Source organism: Ranitomeya imitator, chromosome 5 (assembly GCF_032444005.1).
Source record: "Ranitomeya imitator isolate aRanImi1 chromosome 5, aRanImi1.pri, whole genome shotgun sequence".
NCBI lineage: Eukaryota > Metazoa > Chordata > Amphibia > Anura > Dendrobatidae > Ranitomeya > Ranitomeya imitator.
The window spans coordinates 291,946,248-291,969,065 of NC_091286.1; the positions used below are offsets into that span (position 1 = coordinate 291,946,248).

Genomic DNA, 22,818 nt, shown 5'->3' on the forward strand with positions numbered 1-22,818 from the left:
CCCCTCATCAACCCCATCTCCCCCTCATCACCCTCCCATTCCCCACAGGCCCTCATCATTCCCCAAAAAGGCCCTCATCACCCCGCTTCTCCACAGAGCCCCTCATCATCCCCCCATTCCCCACAGGCCCTCATTATCACCCACACAGCCTCTCATCCCCCATTCCCCACACAGCCCATCACCCCCATACAGCCCCTCATCACCCCCCTTCTCCCCCAAAGCCCCTCATCACCCCCCTTCTCCCACACAGCCCCTCATCATTCCTTCTTTTTCCACACTGCCCCTCATCATGCTCCATTCCCCACACAGCCCCTCATCATCCACTACACAGCCCATCATCATTCCCCACACAGCTTCTCATCATCCACTACACAGCCCCTCATCATTATCCCTCCATTCCCCACAGCCTCTCATCATCCACTACACAGCCCCTCATCATTATCCCTCCATTCCCCACAGCGTCTCATCATCCACTACACAGCCCCTCATCATTATCCCTCCATTCCCCACAGCGTCTCATCATCCACTACACAGCCCCTCATCATTATCCCTCCATTCCCCAGACAGCTTCTCATCATCCACTACACAGCCCCTCATCATTATCCCTCCATTCCCCACAGCCTCTCATCATCCACTACACAGCCCCTCATCATTATCCCTCCATTCCCCACAGCGTTTCATCATCCACTACACAGCCCCTCATCATTATCCCTCCATTCCCCACAGCTTCTCATCATCCACTACACAGTCCCTCATCATTATCCCTCCATTTCCCACAGCGTCTCATCATCCACTACACAGCCCCTCATCATTATCCCTCCATTCCCCACAGCCTCTCATCATCCACTACACAGCCCCTCATCATTATCCCTCCATTCCCCAGACAGCTTCTCATCATCCACTACACAGCCCCTCATCATTATCCCTCCATTCCCCACAGCCTCTCATCATCCACTACACAGCCCCTCATCATTATCCCTCCATTCCCCACAGCCTCTCATCATCCACTAGACAGCCCCTCATCATTATCCCTCCATTCCCCACAGCTTCTCATCATCCACTACACAGCCCCTCATCATTATCCCTCCATTCCCCACAGCATCTCATCATCCACTACACAGCCCCTCATCATTATCCCTCCAATCCCCACAGCGTCTCATCATCCACTACACAGCCCCTCATCATTATCCCTCCATTCCCCACAGCGTCTCATCATCCACTACACAGCCCCTCATCATTATCCCTCCATTCCCCAGACAGCTTCTCATCATCCACTACACAGCCCCTCATCATTATCCCTCCATTCCCCACAGCCTCTCATCATCCACTACACAGCCCCTCATCATTATCCCTCCATTCCCCACAGCGTTTCATCATCCACTACACAGCCCCTCATCATTATCCCTCCATTCCCCACAGCTTCTCATCATCCACTACACAGTCCTTCATCATTATCCCTCCATTTCCCACAGCGTCTCATCATCCACTACACAGCCCCTCATCATTATCCCTCCATTCCCCACAGCCTCTCATCATCCACTACACAGCCCCTCATCATTATCCCTCCATTCCCCACAGCCTCTCATCATCCACTACACAGCCCCTCATCATTATCCCTCCATTCCCCACAGCCTCTCATCATCCACTAGACAGCCCCTCATCATTATCCCTCCATTCCCCACAGCTTCTCATCATCCACTACACAGCCCCTCATCATTATCCCTCCATTCCCCACAGCTTCTCATTATCCACTACACAGCCCCTCATCATTATCCCTCCATTCCCCACAGCTTCTCATTATCCACTACACAGCCCCTCATCATTATCCCTCCAATCCCCACAGCGTCTCATCATCCACTACACAGCCCCTCATCATTATCCCTCCATTCCCCACAGCGTCTCATCATCCACTACACAGCCCCTCATCATTATCCCTCCAATCCCCACAGCGTCTCATCATCCACTACACAGCCCCTCATCATTATCCCTCCAATCCCCACACACCTCGGTAATCTCCTCACATGGCTGCATGCTGCAGACCCTCAGTCCTCCTCACACGACTCCAGCAGCTTCCTGGTTCCTTCACTGGACTGAAGGAGGCCCCGCCCCTTCCGGTGACATCTTACCTCAGCTCCATTCTAGACAGGCACTGCAGTCAGATGTTCAATTGTACTCATGTCCGTAAGATACGAGTACAATTGAACACTGGGAGCCGCGCGCTGCAGCGTCTCTGTGCCGGATGTCAGCTTGACAGTCCGACACAGAGAACAGCTGACTCCGAGTGCAGGGGCGGCAGAATGCAGCTGCCAGGGGAGACATTTGGCGGCCCAACTGCGCCCCCCTGCCAGCTGCGCCCGGGGCACATGCCCCGGCTGCCCCCCCCTAGATACGCCACTGCCTGCTGGCTCTGCTGCATCTGCTGCTGGCTCTGTTGTAACTGCTGCCGTTGCTCCTGCTGGCTTTGTTGCATCTGCTGCCGTTGCTCCTGCTGGCTCTGTTGTATCTGCTGCATCAACAGCCTGTTGGTCTCTTGCTGCCTTTTCTCCTGCTGTGACTGCATCTGGACCAATTGTTTCAGCAGGTCCTCCATTTTCTCCGGCAATGCTTGCTGGCTTGCAACAGCCTTGACCCAGGACATTCAAAATAAACTCACGTCTCCGCTGGGAACGCTGCTCGCACGTCTACCACCAATTGTAGGGATTTCACTCACTCAGCTGCGACGGCTGACACTCAGGAGACGTGTTCCTTTAAAGTTCACTGGGTTTATTGCTTCATAAACCATGTGGCAAACAACAGAAAACAAATAGCCTTTGGTTCAGGTAAAGAAAAACAAGTGTCCAGTTCATCCGGCTCAGTCCTGAAGCCGTAACACACTCAGGAGGGTTTCACCTCCACACATACCTACCTGTGTTAAGCATTAGGCTTTCTTTTATATGTCTAACCACACCCAGAACCCATCACATGACCAGACATGTGGTTGTGACATCACCACAGGTCCTGAAACACATATAGGTAGCCATGGTTACTTCACAGCAACAAGCCATCTATAAGACACATATCTCCCATCGATTAGACATCCTTTAGCCACGCTACACAAGGGAGAGCAAAAAAATATTTAAATGTAAATAATCATGCCCGGGTGAAAAACATCATTTACATAGTATCACCATATGGTATCACCTCATACAAAACACCTAGTGAACAATTCAATACATGCTATTAAGGAACAGTAAATGCTCCCAGAGGAGCATTGAACGGCGAATAAACCTTCTTACCTTGACAAGCCAGAGCTGGTATGTCACTCTCCACAAGGAGAAACCTTTCCCCTTAGACCTCAGTCCAGAGCCTCTCACCTAGCCAAATTAGTTCTCATGCTTCGCACTGACAAGGGCCAAGAGCCCGAAACACCGTGTCTGCGAATTGAGATACTGATTTGGCTTTTATCCTAAGTCCTATTGCACGACTCGTTAAAAGGTTGATTGTGACTTGTAGATTCGCTACTTCCAACAGGTGGCGCTATAGAGTTTAAGTCCTTTTTTTCTCTGAAGAGGCAATTTGCACCCATAGTTAGTCAGGACTGGAGAGTGACCTTCCCACAACACCTGACGCACATTTCGCATGATCGCTTTCTCAAAGGGGAAGTGATAGAGAAGTCCTGTCACTACCACACTATTTATTGGAAGCCAGCACACCAATGTAATTGTCAGATGCGCCCGTGACACCCCACACATGAAATCGCGCACTTTGCCGGCGTCATCACACAGTGCGCATATGGGTGACGTAGCACCTAATGACGTCAATAACCATGCGCTCTGCGTGTTTAATAGATGCCGGCCAGAGATGTGCAGTTTCAGGTCAGTCACAGTGCGCATGTGCACCATTAGCAAACATGTTTCCAAAGACCAGCAGCACACAGTAAACATCAAACCAGGTGTGATGAATCATATATGATCCAACAGAACAAACGCTTATGGTAAGATAATGCAGACCCGGTGTACAAACAATGTATATTTGGCATGTAGAAAAATATGAAAGACAGTAATATTGTGTATGGGCTCAGAAGAACACTCAATAAAAAGAAGAAAAAGAAAAATGAAACCAAACATAAAAGAAGATGATTAAAAAAAATCAGCAAGTGAATATATATGTGCAGTATCTGTGTAGGTCCAACAACAATAAGTGGATAAATAATTTAAAAAAATTGATGTGGACAAATAAATAAAAACGGTATAGTCTACGTAGTCAACAATATAGATAGAGTGATAACAAAAGAAAAGTGACAGGGATCAAATGTGCATTTTATAACTACACAGTACACTAGATAAATATCACTGGATAACAACAATGTCCAGGAATGTGATGTAAAAACTTTTTCCTAAATTCAGAATAAATATACAATGTGAAAACTAAGTGAATCATTAATACAACATATAAAAAAATCTGAGAAACTGAGTCCAAGTAGCTGGTGAAAATTTTTTCTTGTCCTCCAACAACAAGGATGGCCGGGGCGATTGAGATCCCGAATAGGAAGGATGAATCGATCAAAGAATCACATATAGAGCGTTCAGAAATGTAAAAACTAATTATAAAAGACAGAAACAATCACAACTAAAAATCAAGAAGACAGGGAATCATAAATAGGTCCAGTATTAATCTACACTTAAATAAATAACAGTAGAAGTTGTGGGGCATAGCATCCAAACCTAAGAAGGGAAAAACAAAAAATAAATAATTAAAAACCGGGCACATCACAAGAAGGGTACAAAAGTCAATTTTTCATTCAAACCTTTAGGGGAGATGGTGTCAAGGGTGATAATCCACCTACACTCCTGTTGAGCGAGGACCTGTTTAAGATTGCCACCCCTGACACCACTATGAACACAATCGATTACCCTCACCCTCAAGCCGCCGGGGTCGGATCCATGACATTCTCTGAAGTGCCTTGGTAAGGTCTTAAGCATGGAAATATCAGATGCCTTTTTTGCCGTCTAAATATCACGAACGTGCTCACAAGTTCTAATTTTTAATTCTCTAGATGTGAGACCGACATATATCAGGGAGCAGGGATAGGTTGCATAATAAACCACATGTGACATATTACATGAGATGAAATCACGAATGCTAAATTCCCTGCTCCCATCAGATGAGTCAGATGTGTCATGTGCAGAGACTGTGGCAGATGGGCAGCCAAGACAGCATCAGTACGTAGCACTGGTCAATGTTTCTTCAAAACCTCACGGATTCGCTCCCAGCGGCAATTGGATGAGGAGATATAGCTCAGCCTATATTCCCCCACCCCCATTCCTTTTTTAGTTGGTTTCAATAAATTACCCCTTCCTGTTGACTTAGCCCATCTATGACCTGCTTTGATGCAACGGGCACTGTACCCCCTGGCTCTAAACCTATCCGTGAGAAGAGCGGACTGTCTCTCAAATTGGGTCTCCGTAGAGCAGACCCTCCTGTTCCTGAGATACTGCCCAACTGGGATGGCCTTAATAACTGAATAGTTGTGTGCCGAGGAGGCATGCAAAAGGGAGTTTACAGATGTTTCTTTTCTGTATAAATCGGTCTCAATCCGTCCATCCTCCCCAACACACAAACTGACGAAGCTGCTCTTTTAGCAGTGATACGCGTGGGGCTCTCTCCTCACCCCCTTTTTCTTCCATCAGGATATCGCATCCATGTGGTTTCAATCATGGCCCCTTCTTGTGCCTGAGCAGAGCTGGTTACATGGTGATTATGTGGTGACTATTTGGGACCTTATGGCTATTTAAGCTTTTATAGTGCTCTTCTGTTACAGGACCCTGTTCCAGACACCTGGCTTCATATTTGGAATTTCTTTTCCCTTTTTTTTCCTGGGTTCCACTGGGAGAATAAGATAAATAGGTCTCTGATTTACCATCACATTTTGCTCACTTTTGGTTTTGTCACAGGGAATACATATCCCCTTTGGTAGATATTGGTCATCCTATGGATCCATACAGGTCTGGCTCTGTTTAGGGATATACATGTGTATGCATATATTTTTGTTTTCTGTCTCCCCATATCATTCTGCTTTATTAATATTCTATGATTGACATGGTATAATTTATGAAGGTTATGGTGTATATTATATTTGTCATGGGCATGGCTTATTATAGTTGTGTTTTCCTTGCATGTATGGGCCTCATTTACAGGTCCTTTTAATCCGCCTTCATGGGGGTGATGGTTATTGGGTTGCTGGTTGCAGTTTAAATGTTTTAAATTTATTGTGTTCAAGGTGAAAAGGGTTTTTCAAATTTTATCATGAGGATGTGCATACAATTATTAGTTTAGTCTTTTTCCTTCTTTTTTGGATCACTTTTGTACAGACTAGGTATTGCACTCTAAATATTTCTGACAGTAGTGCACTCTTTCCTCATCATTACACAAACTAATATCCACAAAAATCAATATACTTCTTATAGCAATGAAAAGTGAACTTTAAATTATAAGGATTGTCATTAAGTTGTTGCATGTATAGGCTGGTCTCGCTACCCTTCCAAATCATGAAGACGTCAGCCTATAGCTGGGTCCGAGGCATGTGCTGCCTCTCCCAAAAACCAACAAACAGGTTTGCATACGACAGAGCACAGGCCGTGCCCATCGCGGTACCTTGTGTCTGCAAAAAAAAATGGTCTTTAAAAACAAAAATAATGTGTGTCAGAACAAATTCCAACAGATCCAAAATGAAGTCCTAAAAATGGCCATCCCAGATGGCCGTCTCAAGTAAAATAAGGCTGCTCTGAGACCATCTGAATGTCTAATCTATGTGTAGAGTGACTCAATGTCTATAGTGACAAGCATCTTGCCCTCATCAATTGAGACACCATCAATTTTATTTTTTTCCCATTCGACTTTGTATTAATTGCTATGTAGCACCTGAAGCGTTAAAAAATTCCTGACAGCAGTTTTAAAGTATTTGAGGGGCGTAATTTTATTAAAATGGTATCACTTTTGGGATGTTTCCAATATATAGGCCCCGCAAAGTCTATTTAACTCTGTGTAGGTCCCTAAAGAAACAAGATGTAAATTTCTAAAAAAATTAAAAATAGAAATTGCTACTAGACTTTTAATCCTTGTAACAACCTAACAAAGTAAAATGGCATTAGAAAAATGTTGCAGATATAAAACAGACATATAGAAAATTTTATTTCTTAATTATTTTGTACAGCATGACTCACTGGTTTAAAGATATAAAGATTAAACGTTTTAAAATTGTTATTTTTTTTTTTCCAAATTTTTGTCAAAATTCCGATATGTTTTGAGTTTATTTGTGAAAATATTGATTTAAATTTCCCACTAACATAAAGTACAATGTGTAACGAAAAAAACAGTCTCAGAATCACTGGGATATGTTGAAGCATTCCAGAGTTATTACCACATGAAGTGACAATGGTCAGATTAAAAAACAAATGTCCTGGTCATTGAGGTTAAAATTGGCTCAGTCACTAAGGGGTTAATAAGACTATAAAGCTTAGCACAAGATCCACGGTAACACTTTCAGTTATTAGTGGTTCTGTCCTGGAGTGTACACTTCTCTCATTGTATTTACAGTGGCATGTAAAACTTTGGGCACCCCTGATCAAAATCACTGTTTTTGTGAACAGTTAAGCAAATTAAGTATTAAATGATCTCCAAAAGGTCTAAAGTTAAAGATGACGCATTTCCCTAATAAATATATATATATATAAATATATATATATATATATATATATATATATATATATATATTTATATATATATATATTTATATATATATATATATATATATATATATTTATATATATATATATATATATATACAGTACAGACCAACAGTTTGGACACACCTCATTTAAAGATTTTTCTGTATTTTCATGACTATTAAAATTGTACATTCACACTGAAGGCATCAAAACTGTGTATTTACACATGTGGAATTATATACTCAACAAAAAAGTGAAACAACTGAAAATATGTCTTATATTCTAGGTTCTTCAAAGTAGCCTTTTGCTTTGATGACTGCTTTGCACACTCTTGGCATACTCTTGATGAGCTTCAGAAGGTAGTCACCGGGAATGGTCTTCCAACAATCTTGAAGGAGTTCCAAGAGATGCTTACCACTTGTTGGCCCTTTTGCCCTCACTCTGTGGTCCAGCTCACACCAAACCATCTCAATTGGGTTTAGGTCTGGTGACTGTGGAGGCCAGGTCATCTGGAGTAGCACCCCATCACTCTCCTTCTTGGTCAAATAGCCCTTACACAGCCTGGAGGTTTATTGGGCTATTTATTGCTTGCGTTAAGAAACACGTGATGGTGTCTCCGCTGCTTTTCTACATGCATTTGCATATTTCCCATAAGGGATGGGGGCAGTGTTCTGGATCACTGCGTTGAGAAACACGTGATGGTGTCTCCGTGGTGTTGGATGTTTTGATCTCCCCGAGGTCATTCATCCTTATGTTTATAGTACTTTTACTAGGCACTGCTCCTAATAGCCAGTTTCTTTCTCCACACTGATGAGGGGCAAATACCCCAAAACAGCTGTCTGTGGATGGATACCATGTTTTGGCATAGGTGGTTTTCCTTTTTGGATGCTGCCCTTCCCGTGGTTGTTCCTTCCCAGTGAAAGACCTGGCTATTTATTGCTTGCTTTGAGAAACATGTGATGGTGTCTCCGTGGCTTTTCTACATGTTTGGGGTCATTGTCCTGTTGAAAAATAAACGATGGTCCAACTAAACGCAAACCGGATGGAATAGCATGCCACTGCAAGATGCTGTGGTAGCTATGCTGGTTCAGTATGCCTTCAATTTTGAATAAATCCCCATCAGTGTCACCAGCAAAGCACCCCCACACCATCACACCTCCTCCTCCATGCTTCACGGTGGGAACCAGGCATGTAGAGTCCATCCGTTCACCTTTTCTGCGTCACACAAAGACACGATGGTTGGAACCAAAGATCTCAAATTTGGACTCAACAGACCAAAGCACCTATTTCCACTGGTCTAATGTCCATTCCTTGTGTTCTTTAGCCCAAACAAGTCTCTTCTGCTTGTTGCCTGTCCTTAGCAGTGGTTTCCTAGCAGCTATTTTACCATGAGGGCCTGCTGCACAAAGTCTCCTCTTAACAGTTGTTGTAGAGATGTGTCTGCTGCTAGAACTCTGTGTGGCATTGACCTGGTGTCTAATCTGAGCAAGAAATCCCACTTATTAAACCTGACAGGGCACACCTGTGAAGTAAAACCATTCCCGGTGACTACCTCTTGAAGCTCACAAAGAGAATGCTAAGAGTGTGCAAAGCAGTCATCAAAGCAAAAGGTGGCTACTTTGAAGAACCTAGAATATAAGGCCATGTTCACACGTTCCTGATTTCCCTGCTGTTTTTTCTGCACTAAAAACCGCAGCTCTTGGCAGAAAACGCAGGTCCTTTTTTTTATGCTTTTTTGGTGCGTTTTTTGATGCGTTTTTTTATGCGTTTTTTAGTGCGTTTTTTAATGCAGTTTTCTATGCAGAGTCTGTGTGTTTTCTAGGAAGTTTTTTAGGGTTAAAATGGCTGAAAATACCCTAACCCTACCCCTAACCCTAACCCTACCCCTAACCCTACCCCTATTCTAACCTTAGTGGAAAAAAAAAAATTCTTTATTTTTTTATTGTCCCTACCTATGGGGGTGACAAAGGGGGGGGGTCATTTACTATTTTTTTTATTTTGATCACTGAGATAGATTATATCTCAGTGATCAAAATGCACTTTGGAACGAATCTGCCGGCCGGCAGATTCGGCGGGCGCACTGCGCATGCGCCCGCCATTTTGGAAGATGGCGGCGCCCAGGGAGAAGACGGACGGACGGACACCGGGAGGCCGGGAAAGTATAAGGGGGGAGATGAGGGCACGGGGGGGGCGTCGGAGCACGGGGGGTGGCATCGGAGCATGGGGGGGTGGGATTGGGGCACGGGGGGGGGCAGCCACACTGCAGCGGTTCTGCACCACAAACCGCAGAAAACCCGCAGATATTTTTTTCATCTGCGGGTTTTACTGCGGGTTTGACCTCACAATGGAGGTCTATGGGTGCAGAACCGCTGCAGTTCCGCAAAAAGAAGTGACATGGTATTTCTTTTTTACCGCAGCTATTCAGCGCGGCTTTTTTAGTTAATTCCCGCATCATGTGCACAGTGGTTCCTGTTTTCCATAGGGTACAGTGTACTGTACCCTGCATGGAAAACAGCTGCGGACCCGCAGCGGCAAAATCGCGGCGGTTCCGCAGTAAAAAACGCACTGTGTGAACATGGCCTAAGACATATTTTCAGTTGTTTACACTTTTTTGTTAAGTATATAATTCCACATGTGTTAATTCATAGTTTTGATGCCTTCAGTGTGAATGTACAATTTTCATAGTCATGAAAATACAGAAAAATCTATAAATGAGAAGGTGTGTCCAAACGTTTGGTCTGTATTGTGTGTGTGTATATATATTTCACGTTTGGGCACCCCTGGAGATTTATGTGCTCAGAAGATAACTTTGACTAAAGGTACCATTACACTAAACGATTTACCAACGATCACGACCAGCGATACGACCTGGCCGTGATCGTTGGTAAGTCGTTGTGTGGTCGCTGGGAAGCTGTCACACAGACAGCTCTCTCTCCAGCGACCAACGATCAGGGGAAAGACTTCGGCATCGTTGAAAGTGTCTTCAACGATGCCGAAGTCCCCCTGCAGCACCCGGTTAACCAGGGTAAACATTGGGTTACTAAGTGCAGGGCCGCGCTTAGTAACCCGATATTTACCCTGGTTACCATTGTAAAAGTAAAAAAAAAAACACTACATACTCACATTCTGATGTCCGTCACATCCCCCGCCGGCGTCCACAGGGTTAAAACTGCTTTCGGCAGGAGCGCTGCTAATGCACGCACTGCTGCCGAGAAGCTTCCCTGCACTGTGTCAGTGCCGGCAGTAACAGCGGTGACGTCACCGCTGTGCTCTGCTTTACGGCCGGCACTGACAGTCAGTGCAGGGAAGCTCCCGGCCAGAGCGCGTGCATTAGCAGCACTCCTGCCGAAAGCAGTTTTAACCCTGTGGACGCCGGGGGACGTGACAGACATCGGAATGTGAGTATGTAGTGGTTTTTTTTTTTACTTTTACAATGGTAACCAGGGTAAATATTGGGTTACTAAGCGCGGCCCTGCACTTAGTAACCCGATGTTTACCCTGGTTATAGGTGAACACATCACTAGATCGGCGTCACACACGCCGATCTAGCGATGACAGCGGGGTGATCAGCGACCAAATCATTCCCCACGACCAACGATCTCCCAGCGGGGCCTGATCGTTGGTCGCTGTCACACCTAATGAGATCGTTAGCGGGATCGTTGCTACGTCACAAAAAGCATGACGTTGCAACGACATCCTTAACGATATCGTTATGTGTGAAGGTACTTTAACATTTCAGACTGTTAGGGTTAGACTGTTAGGGTTATGGCTTGGTCACTATCTTTGTTAGGAAAGGCCAGGTGATGCAAATTTCCCAGCTCAAAATGAAAAAAGTGTAGGCCCACAAAGTAGGAGAAGGCTGTAAGAAGATAGCAAAGCGTTTTCAAATTGCCCTTTCCTCATTTCGAAATGTAATTAAGAATTGGCAGTTAACAGAAACAGTTGAGGTCAAGATAAGGTCTGGGAGACCAACTACATTTCAGTGAGGGCTGCTTATAGGAATGCTAGAGAGGCAAATCAGAACCCCCGATTGACTGCAAAAACCCTTCAAAAAAGTTTAGCAGAACACGGTGTTGTGGTGCATTGTTCTACTGTTCAGAGACACCTGCACAAATATTGCCTTCATGTAAGAGTCATCAGAAGAAAACCACTCCTCCATTGTCAACATAAGTCAGCTTCAGAAGTATACAAAAGAACATCTAATGCCTAATGCATTTTGGAAACAAGTCCTGTAGACTGATGAGGTTAAAATAGAACTATGTGACCACAATAGTCAAAGGTATGTGTGGAGACATAAGGGCACAGAATTCCAGGAAAACAACATCTCGCCAACCATGAAGCATGGTGGTGGATCACTCATGTTTTGCAGTTGTGTTGCAGCCAGTGGCTCGGGGAACATTTCACGGGTAGAGGGAAAAATGCAGTCAATGAAATTTCAACACATTCTTGATGCAAACATAACACCATCCGTAAAAAAAGCAGATGTTAAAAAGTGGATGGCTTCTACAAATGGATAATGATCGTAAACATATGCAAAAATTCACAATAGACTACCTCAAAAGGCACAGGCTGAAGGTTTTAGAATGGTGCTCACAGCCCCCTGATCTGAACATCATTAAAAATCTGTGGCTAGATCTCGAAATAGCAGAGCATGCAAGACGAACCACGAACTGGAAGCATTTTCCAAGGGAGAATAGATGAAAATCCCTCAAACAAGAATTAACCCCTTCCTGACCTTTGACGCCACGTAGGCGTCATGAAAGTCGGTGCCAATCCGACCCATGACGCCTATGTGGCGTCATGGAAAGATCGCGTCCCTGCAGATCGGGTGAAAGGGTTAACTCCAATTTCACCCGATCTGCAGGGACAGGGGGAGTGGTAGTACAGCCCCCCGTGGCTACGATCGCTCTGATTGGCTGTTGAAAGTGAAACTGCCAATCAGAGCGATTTTGTAATATTTCACCTATTAAAACTGGTGAAATATTACATTCCAGCCATGGCCGATGCTGCAATATCATCGGCCATGGCTGGAAACACTGGTCTGCCCCACCGCCACCGATTCCCCCCCCCAGTCCTCCGATCAGTCCTGTACACTGCTCCGCTCCCCTCCGTCCTCCTGTCCGCTCCCCCCGTGCTCTTGTCCGCTCCCCCCCGTGCTCCAGTCACACCCCCCGTGCTCCAATCCAACCCCCCTGCACTCCGATCCACCCCCCGTGCTCCAATCCAACCCCCCCATGCTCCAATCCAACCCCCCCGTGCTCCGATCCACTCCCCCATGCTCCGATCCACCCCCCTGTGCTCCCCCCACCCCATCATACTTACCAAGCCTCCCGGGGTCCGTCCGTCTTCTCCATGGGCACCGCCATCTTCCAAAATGGCGGGAGGATGCGCAGTGCGCCCGCCGAATCTGCAGGCAGGCAGATTCGTTCCAATGTGCATTTTGATCACTGTGATAAAACCTATCACAGTGATCAAAATTAAAAAAATAGTAAATGACCCCCCCCCCCCCTTTGTCACCCCCATAGGTAGGGACAATAATCAAATAAATATTTTTTTTGTTTTACACTAAGGTTGGGGTTAGAACTCGGGTTAGGGTTAGGGTTAGGGTTTCGGTATGTGCACACGTATTCTGGTCCTCTGCAAATTTTTCCGCAGCGGATTTAATAAATCCACAGTGCTAAGCCGCTGCGGATTTATGGCGGATTTACCGTGGTTTTTCTGCGCATTTCACTGCGGTTTTACAACTGTGATTTTTTATTGGAGCAGTTGTAAAACCGCTGCGGAATCCGCAGAAAGAAGTGACATGCTGCGGAATGTACACCGCTGCGTTTCCGTGCCATTTTTCTGCAGCATGTATACAGCGATTTTTGTTTCCCATAGGTTTACATTGAACTGTAAACTCATGGGAAACTGCTGCGGATCCGCAGCGTTTTCCGCAGAGTGTGCACATACCTTTAGAATTAGGCTATGTGCACACGGTTTGAATTTGGCTGCGGATCCGCAGCAGATTGGCCGCTGCGGATTCGCAGCAGTGTTCCATCAGGTTTACAGTACCATGTAAACCTATGGAAAACCAAATCCGCTGTGCCCATGGTGCGGAAAATACCGCGCGGAAACGCTGCATTGTATTTTCCGCAGCATGTCAATTCTTTGTGCGGATTCCGCAGCGTTTTACACCTGTTCCTCAATAGGAATCCGCAGGTGAAATCCGGACAGAAAACACTGGAAATCCGCGGTAAATCCGCAGGTGAAACGCAGTGCCTTTTACCCGTGGATTTTTCAAAAATGGTGCTGAAAAATCTCACACGAATCCGCAATGTGGGCAAATAGCCTTAGGGTTAGGATTGGAATTAGGGTTGTGGTTAGGGTTGTGATTAGGGTTATGGCTACAGTTGGGATTAGGGTTAGGGGTGTGTTGGGGTTAGTGTTGGATGTAGAATTGAGGGGTTTCCAGTGTTTAGGCACATCAGGGGTCTCCAAACGCAACATGGCGCCACCATTGATTCCAGCCAATCTTGTATTCAAAAAGTTAAATGGTGCTCCCTCAATTCCGAGCCCCGACGGACGTGTGCCCAAACAGTGGTTTACCCCCACATATGCGGTACCAGCATACTCAGGACAAACTGCGCAACAATTACTAGGGTCCAATTTCTCCTGTTACCCTTTTGAAAATAAAAAATTGCTTGCTAAAACATAATTTTTGAGGAAAGAAAAATGATTTTTTATTTTCACGGCTCTGCGTTATAAACTTCTATGAAGCACTTGGGGGTTCAAAGTTCTCACCACACATCTAGATAAGTTCCTTTCGGGGTCTAGTTTCCAAAATGGGGTCACTTGTGGGGGGTTTCTACTGTTTAGCCACATCAGGGGCTCTGCAAACGCAACGTGACGCCCGCAGAGCATTCCATCAAAGTCTGCATTTCAAAATGTCACTACTTCACTTCCGAGCCCCGACATGTGCCCAAACAGTGGTTTACCCCCACATATGGGGTAGGTATCAGCGTACTCAGGAGAAACTGGACAACAACTTTTGGGGTCAAGTTTCTCCTGTTACCCTTGGGAAAATAAAAAATTGCGGGCTAAATAATCATTTTTGAGAAAAGAAATTTTTTATTTTTTTATTTTCATGGCTCTGCGTTATAAACTTCTGTGAAGCACTTGAGGGTTCAAAATGCTCACCACACATCTAGATTAGTTCCTTTGGGGGTCTAGTTTCCAAAATGGGGTCATTTGTGGGGGATCTACAATGTTTAGGCACACAGGGGCTCTCCAAACGTGACATGGTGTCCGCTAATGATTGAAGCTAATTTTCCATTTAAAAAGCCAAATGGCGTGCCTTCCCTTCCGAGCCCTGCCGTGCACCCAAACAGTGGTTTACCCCCATAAATGGGGTATCAGCGTACTCAGGACAAACTTGACAACAACATTTGGGGTCCAGTTTCTCCTAATGCCCTTGGGAAAATAGGAAATTCCAGGCTAAAAAATCATTTTTGAGGAAAGAAAAATTGTTTTTTATTTTCATGGCTCTGTGTTATAAACTTCTGTGAAGCACCTGGGGGTTTAAAGTGCTCAATATGCATCTAGATAAGTTCCTTGGGGGGTCTAGTTTCCAAAATGGGGTCACTTGTGGGGGAGCTCCAATGTTTAGGCACACAGGGGCTCTCCAAACGCGACATGGTGTCCGCTAACAATTGGAGCTAATTTTTCATTCAAAAAGTCAAATGGCGCTCCTTCCCTTCCGAACCTTACCATGTGCCCAAACAGTGGTTTACCCCCACATGTGAGGTATCGGTGTACTCAGGAGAAATTGCCCAACAAATTTTAGGGTTCATTTTATCCTGTTGCCCATGTGAAAATGAAAAAAAATTGAGGCTAAAAGAATTTTTTGGTGAAAAAAAAGTACTTTTTCATTTTTACGGATCAATTTGTGAAGCACCTGGGGGTTGAAAGTGCTCACTATGCATCTAGATAAGTTCCTTGGGGCGTCTAGTTTCCAAAATGGGGTCACTTGTGGGGGAGCTCCAATTTTTAGGCACGCGGGGGCTCTCCAAACGTAACATGGTGTCCGCCAAAGAGTGGAGCCAATTTTTCATTCAAAAAGTCAAATGGCACTCCTTCCCTTCCAAGCCCTGCCGTGCGCCCAAACAGTGGTTTACCCCCACATATGAGATATCAGCATACTCAGGACAAATTGGACAACATCTTTCGTGGTTCAGTTTCTCCTTTTACCATTGGGAAAATAAAAAAATTGTTGCTAAAAGATCATTTTTGTGACTAAAAAGTTAAATGTTCATTTTTTCCTTCCATGTTGCTTCTGCTGCTGTCAAGCACCTGAAGGGTTAATAAACTTCTTGAATGTGGTTTTGTGCACCTTGAGGGGTGTAGTTTTTAGAATGGTGTCACTTTTGGGTATTTTCAGCCATATAGACCCCTCAAACTGACTTCAAATGTGAGGTGGTCCCTAAAAAAAATGGTTTTGTAAGTTTCGTTGTAAAAATCTGGTCAAATTTTAACCCTTATAACTTCCTAGCAAAAAAAAAAATTGTTGTTTACAAAATTGTGCTGATGTAAAGTAGACATGTGGGAAATGTTATTTATTAACTATTTTGTGTCACATAACTCTCTGGTTTAACAGAATAAAAATTCAAAATGTGAAAATTGAAAAATTTTCTAAATTTTCGCCAAATTTCCATTTTTTTCACGAATAAACGCAGAATTTATTGACCTAAATTTACCACTAACATGAAGCCCAAAATGTCACGAAAAAACATTCTCAGAACCGCTAGGATCCGTTGAAGCGTTCCTCAGTTATTACGTCATAAAGGGACACTGGTCAGAATTGCAAAAAAACGGCCAGATCATTAAGGTCAAAATAGGCTGGGTCATGAAGGGGTTAAAAGACTCTTGACTGGCTACAAAATGTGTTTGCAGCTGTGATACTTGCAAAAGGGATGGTACTAGGTACTAACCATGCATGGTGCCCAAACTTTTGCATCTGCCCATTTTCCCTTCTGTAATTTTTAAAATGTAAAAGATTAAAACATACATATATTGCATAAAATACAAAGGAAATTTGTAATCTTTAACTTTAGTCCTTTTAGAGATCATTTCATCTTCAACTTGCGTAACTGTTCACACTGTTCACAATGACAAGGGGTGCCTGAGCACCAATTTTCACCTGGGAACTGGGATCATTTCTGGTAAGTTGCTGACAGTACAATTTAAAAAGGGGCCCAGGCATGCTGTAACGCACGCAGCGTTCCATTATGATGCATGCAGTCTGGATGGTAGCAGAATTACGATAAAACTGCTTCTTTACCCAAAAACTATCCCCTGATGAACCCCTTCTGGACATATAAGGGGGATAGACGCCCGGATGGGATACTCTACCTTAACATAACTTCATCCTTCATACTACTACCTCAGAATATGGGTGTATTTCACTTGTAAGTTGTAACCTTTATATATCAATCCTATTATGGATATGCTATGTCTTATCTTTGGCTAATGAAATTGACAATACTGCTTGCCTCCATATACTATGAATCTTACAATGAATACAATGTTGCAATATTAATATTAAAGGGAACCTGTCACCCCGAAAATCGCGGGTGAGGTAAGCCCACCGGCATCAGGGGCTTATCTACAGCATTCTGTAATGCTGTAGATAAGCCCCCGATGTTACCTGAAAAAGGAGAAAAAGACGTTATATTATACTCACCCAGGGGCGGTCCCGCTGCTGGTCAGGTCGGATGGGCGTCTCTGGTCCGCTGCGGCGCCTCCCAACTTCATTACAAGGCGTCCTCTTCTGATCTTCAGTCACGGCTCCGGCGCAGGCGTACTTTGCTCTGCCCTCTTGAGGGCAGAGGATAGTACTGCAGTGCGCAGGCGCCGGAAAGGTCAGAGGCCCGGCGCCTGCGCACTGCAGTACTTTGTCTGCCCTCAACAGGGCAGAGCAAAGTACGCCTGCGCCGGAGCCGTGGCTGAAGATCAGAAGAGGACGCCTTGTAATGAAGATGGGAGGCGCCGCAGCGGACCAGAGACGCCCATCCGACCTGACCAGCAGCGGGACCGCCCCTGGGTGAGTATAATATAACGTCTTTTTCTCCTTTTTCAGGTAACATCGGGGGCTTATCTACAGCATTACAGAATGCTGCAGATAAGCCCCTGATGCCGGTGGGCTTACCTCACCCGCGATTTTCGGGGTGACAGGTTCCCTTTAATATCTGGTATATGTAGATTGGCAAGTTTTATGGCCTGATATACAGTGCTAGCAAAAACTAAGACTACTGCACAGTTTTATAAAAATCAGCTTCTCTACATGTCTGACAGCCATTCCATTCCAGTGTCAGTTGAATTCCAACCAGAGTACTCCTCGTTTTACTTAATGTGCTTCTGATTAGGTGATCACCTGAACCAAATCTTATTTAACGAAGGAAAGTATAAAAGACACTGCTGTGGTGTTCAGTCCTCTTGTAATGAGACAAGCTGGATGGCAAAACAAGTGCTAGTAATATCCCGAAAGTAATAGGAATAAAAAAATAACTGTTAAACATGCCAAAGGAGATGAAAAGAAAAGTCAGAGTGAGGAGAAGGGCTCAATTCTGGCTTTACTAGCAGAGGGATACAGTGAGCGTCATATTGCCTCCATCCTTAAAATTTCTAAGACGGCAGTCCATTACAACAAGATCAAGCAGCAGACATTGGGGACAATAAAGCTACAGACCGGCAGAGGGCGAAAACGAGTCTCCACAGACCGGAATGATCGTCATCTTATTTGAATGTCACTCAGCAACCGCAGGATGACATCAAGTGACCTACAAAAGGAATGGCAAATGGCAGCTGGGGTGAATTGCACAGCAAGAACAGTTCGTAACAGGGTCTTAGAGGCAGGACTCAAGTCATGTAAAGCTAGAAAAAAGCCTTTCATCAATGAGAAGCAAAGGAGAGCCAGGCTGAAGTTTACCAAAGACCATAAGGATTGGACCATAGAGGACTGGAGTACGGTAATCTGTGATGAGTTTAATTTTCAGCTTTGCCCAACACCTTGTCGTCTAATGGTTAGACGGAGACCTGGAGAGGTGTACAAGCCACAGTGTCTTGCACCCACTGTGAAATTTGGTGGAGGATCGGTGATAATCTGGGGATGCTTCAGCAAGGCTGGAATTGGGCAGGTTAATCTTTGCGAAGGACGTATGAATCAAGCCGCATACAAGGTTATCCTGGAAAAACAGTTGATTCCTTCTGCTCAGGCAATGTTCCCCAACTCTGAGGACTGTTTTTCCAGCAGGACAATGTGCCATGCCATACAGCTAGGTCAATCAAGGTGTGAATGAAGGAGAACCACATCAAATCCCTGTCATGGCCAGCCCAATCTCCAAACCTGAAGCCCATTGAAAACCTCTGGAATGTAATCAAGAGGAAGATGGATAGTCACAAGCCATCAAACAAAGAAGAACTGCTTAAATTTTTGTACCAGGAGTGGCATCCAAAAGCAGTGTGAAAGACTGGTGGAAAGCATGCCAAGATGTATGAAAGCTGTGATTAAAAATCATGGTTATTCCACAAAATATTGATTTCTGAACTCTTCCTGAGTTAAAACATTAGTATTGTTGTTCTAAATGATTATGAATTTGTTTTTTGTGCATTATTTGAGGTCTGCAAGCAATGCATTTTTTTTTGTTATTTTGACCATGTCTCATTTTCAGAAAATAAATATAAAATTTATTGCTTGGAACTTCAGAGACGTTGTCAGTAGTTTGTAGAATAAAAGAACAATTTACATTTTACTCAAAAATATACCTATAAAGAGAAAAATCAGACAAACTGAACATTTTGCAGTGGTCTCTTAATTTTTGCCAGAGCAGTATATTACTGATTTTTCTTAGCAGTGATGATTTCCACTATTTGCAGGTATGAATCCCATTGTGGATATGCCTTCCTGATACTGGTAATGCATGATATATGCAACTGTTGCTATAAATATTTGCATATTTTCATCTGGGTGCAGAGTAAAATACCTGTTTAACGTGAACCTGTCACCAGGTTTGGCCGATAAGAGATATGGCCATCACCTTTCAGGGCTGATATACAGTATTCTATAATGCTGTATTTCTGCCCCTAACCTGACCTGTGAGAGAAGAAAAATTACTTTTATTATACTCACCTGTGGGGCGATCCGGTCTGATGGGACTTGCTGGTCTTGGTCTAGCGCCTCCCATCTTCTTACGATCCCCGTCCTTCTGCTTTCTTCATGTGGATAATGCGTCCCTTCGTCATCCAGACAGTCTTCTCGGCACTGTGCTCCTGTGCATGCATAGTTTTCTGCTCTGTCGAAGGAGTCAAGGGCAGAACAAAGTACTGCAGTGCCCAAGTGCCGGGGCTCTTTGACCTTTTCTGGTGCCTGTGCACTGCACTACTTTGCTCTGCCCTCCACAGGACAGAGAAGTTCACCTACGCAGGAGCACGGTGCCGAGGAGATGTGTCATCCACACGAACCAAGCAGGAGGGCGGCATCACAAGAAGAAGGGAGACTCTGGACCAAGAAGAGCAACACCCATCGAACCGCTCCTCAGGTGATTATAATAAAAGTTTTTTTTCTTCTCTTCCAGGTCAGGTTGGGGGCAGATATACAGCATTATAGAATACTGTATATCAGCCCTGAAAGGTGATGGCCATATCTCTTATCAGCCAAACCTGGTGACAGGTTTCCATAAAAACTACCTACAATATTTCAGATATATCAGATCTCTTGTACATCCAAACACAAACCTCAGACCTATGAACATGAGATAAAATTTCCTAAATGGAACCTTATATTCACTCACTGAATCAACTAACACATTATTTACAATTTTAACCCCTTAGCGACCGCCGATACGCCTTTTAACGGCGGCTGCTAAGGGTACTTAAACCACAGCGCCGTTAATTAACGGCGCTGTGGAAAAAGTGAATAGCGCCCCCCAGAGTCGGATTTTCTCCGGGGTCTCGGCTGCCGGGGGTAGCCGAGACCCCAGAGAACATGATTCGGGGGTTTTTTAACCCACCCCGCATTTGCGATCGCTGGTAATTAACCGTTTACCGGCGATCGCAAACAAAAAAAAAAAAACGCGATCTTTTTAATTTCTCTGTCCTCCGATGTGATCGCACATCGGAGGACAGAGAAATGGGGTCCCAGGTAGCCCCCCAATACTCACCTATCTCCCCCGATGCTCCTCGTGTCTCCCAGTGGGTGCCGCCATCTTCAAAATGGCGGGCGCATGCGCAGTGCGCCCGCCGGCCCCGCGAGAATCTTTGGGGTCTCGGCTGCCGGGGGTAGCCGAGACCCCAAAGAGCATGATCGGGGTCGGTTTTACCGACCCCTGTTTTGCGATCGCCGGTAATTAACTGTTTACCGGCGACCGCAACAAAAAAAAAATAAAGTAAAGTGTAATTCTCTGTCCTCTGATGTGATCGCACATCAGAGGACAGAGAAATAGGGGGATTCGGGGACCCTACAATACTCACCTGTGTCCCTGGATCCTCTTGCTGCTCCATCTGCCGGCCGGCAGGAGAACAGCAGTTGGGGCTAAAATTAGGGCTAGGGGTAGGGTTAGGGGTAGGGTTAGGGCTAGGGTTAGGGTTAAATTTAGGGTTAGGGTTGAGGCTAAATTTAGGGTTAGGGTTGGGGCTAAATTTAGGGTTAGGCTTCTTTCACACTTACGTCGGTACGGGGCCGTCGCAATGTGTCGGCCCGACATACCGACGCACGTTGTGAAAATTGTGCACAACGTGGGCAGCAGCTGTAGTTTTTCAACGCATCCGCTGCCCAATCTATGTCCTGGGGAGGAGGGGGCGGAGTTACGGCCACGCATGCGCGGTCAGAAATGGCGGATGCGACGTACAAAAAAACGTTTCATTGAACTTTTTTTGTGCCGACGGTCCGCCAAAACACAACTGATCCAGTGCACGACGGACGCGACGTGTGGCCATCCATCACGATCCGTCGGCAATACAAGTCTATGGGCAAAAAACGCATCCTGCGGGCACATTTGCAGGATCCGTTTCTTGTCCAAAACGACGGATTGCGACGGAATTCCAAACGACACAAGTGTGAAAGTAGCCTTAGGGCTAGGGTTAGGGTTGGGGCTAAAGTTAGGGCTAGGGTTTAGGCTAAAGTTAGGGTTAGAGCTGGGATTAGGGTTAGGGTTTGGATTAGGGTTGGTATTAGGGTTAGGGTTGGCATTAGGGTTACGCTTGGGATTAGGGTTAGGTTTGGGATTAGGGTTAATGTTAGGGTTGTGATTAGGGGTGTATTGGGATTAGGGTTAGGTTTGAGGTTAGGGTTGAGATTAGGATTAGGGGTGTGTTGGATTTAGGGTTTTGATTAGGGTTATGGTTAGGGTTGACATTAGGGTTGTTTTGGGGTAAGGGTTGTGATTATGGTTAGGGTTAGTGATTAGGATTATGGATCAGGTTGGGATTAGGGTTAGGGGTGTGTTGGGGTTAGGGTTGGAGCTAGAATTGGGGGGTTTCCACTGTTTAGGTACATCAGGGGGTCTCCAAACACGACAGCCAATTTTGCACTCAAAAAGTCAAATGGTGCTCCCTCCTTTCTGAGCTCTGCCATGCGCCCAAACAGTGGGTTACCCCCACATATGGGGCATCAGCGTACTCGGGATAAATTGGACAACAACTTCTGGGGTCCAATTTCTCTTGTTACCCTTGTGAAAATAAAAACTTGGGGGCTACAATATCTTTTTTGTGAAAAAAAAAATTTTTTTTTATTTTCACGACTCTGCATTCTAAACTTCTGTGAAGCACTTGGGCATTCAAAGTTCTCACCACACATCTATATAAGTTCCTTGGGGGATCTAGTTTCCAAAATGGGGTCACTTGTGGGGGGTTACTACAGTTTAGGTACATCAGGGGCTCTGCAATCGCAACATAATGCCCACAGACCATTCTATCAAAGTCTGCATTCCAAAAAGGCGCTCCTTCCCTTCCGAGCTCTGCCGTGCGCCCAAACAGTGGTTTACCCCCACATATGGGGTACCAGCATACTCAGGACAAATTGGACAACAACTTTTGGGGTCCAATTTCTCTTGTTACCCTTGTAAAAATAAAAACTTGG

General features: G+C 45.0%; 1 protein-coding gene across 3 annotated transcripts in view; it reads left to right on the forward strand.

Moving 5' to 3' along the window:
* Positions 1–22,818, forward strand: part of AK9 (adenylate kinase 9) — a 234,122-nt gene that overhangs the window by 73,986 nt on the left and 137,318 nt on the right. The gene's annotated exons all lie outside the window — the stretch shown is intronic.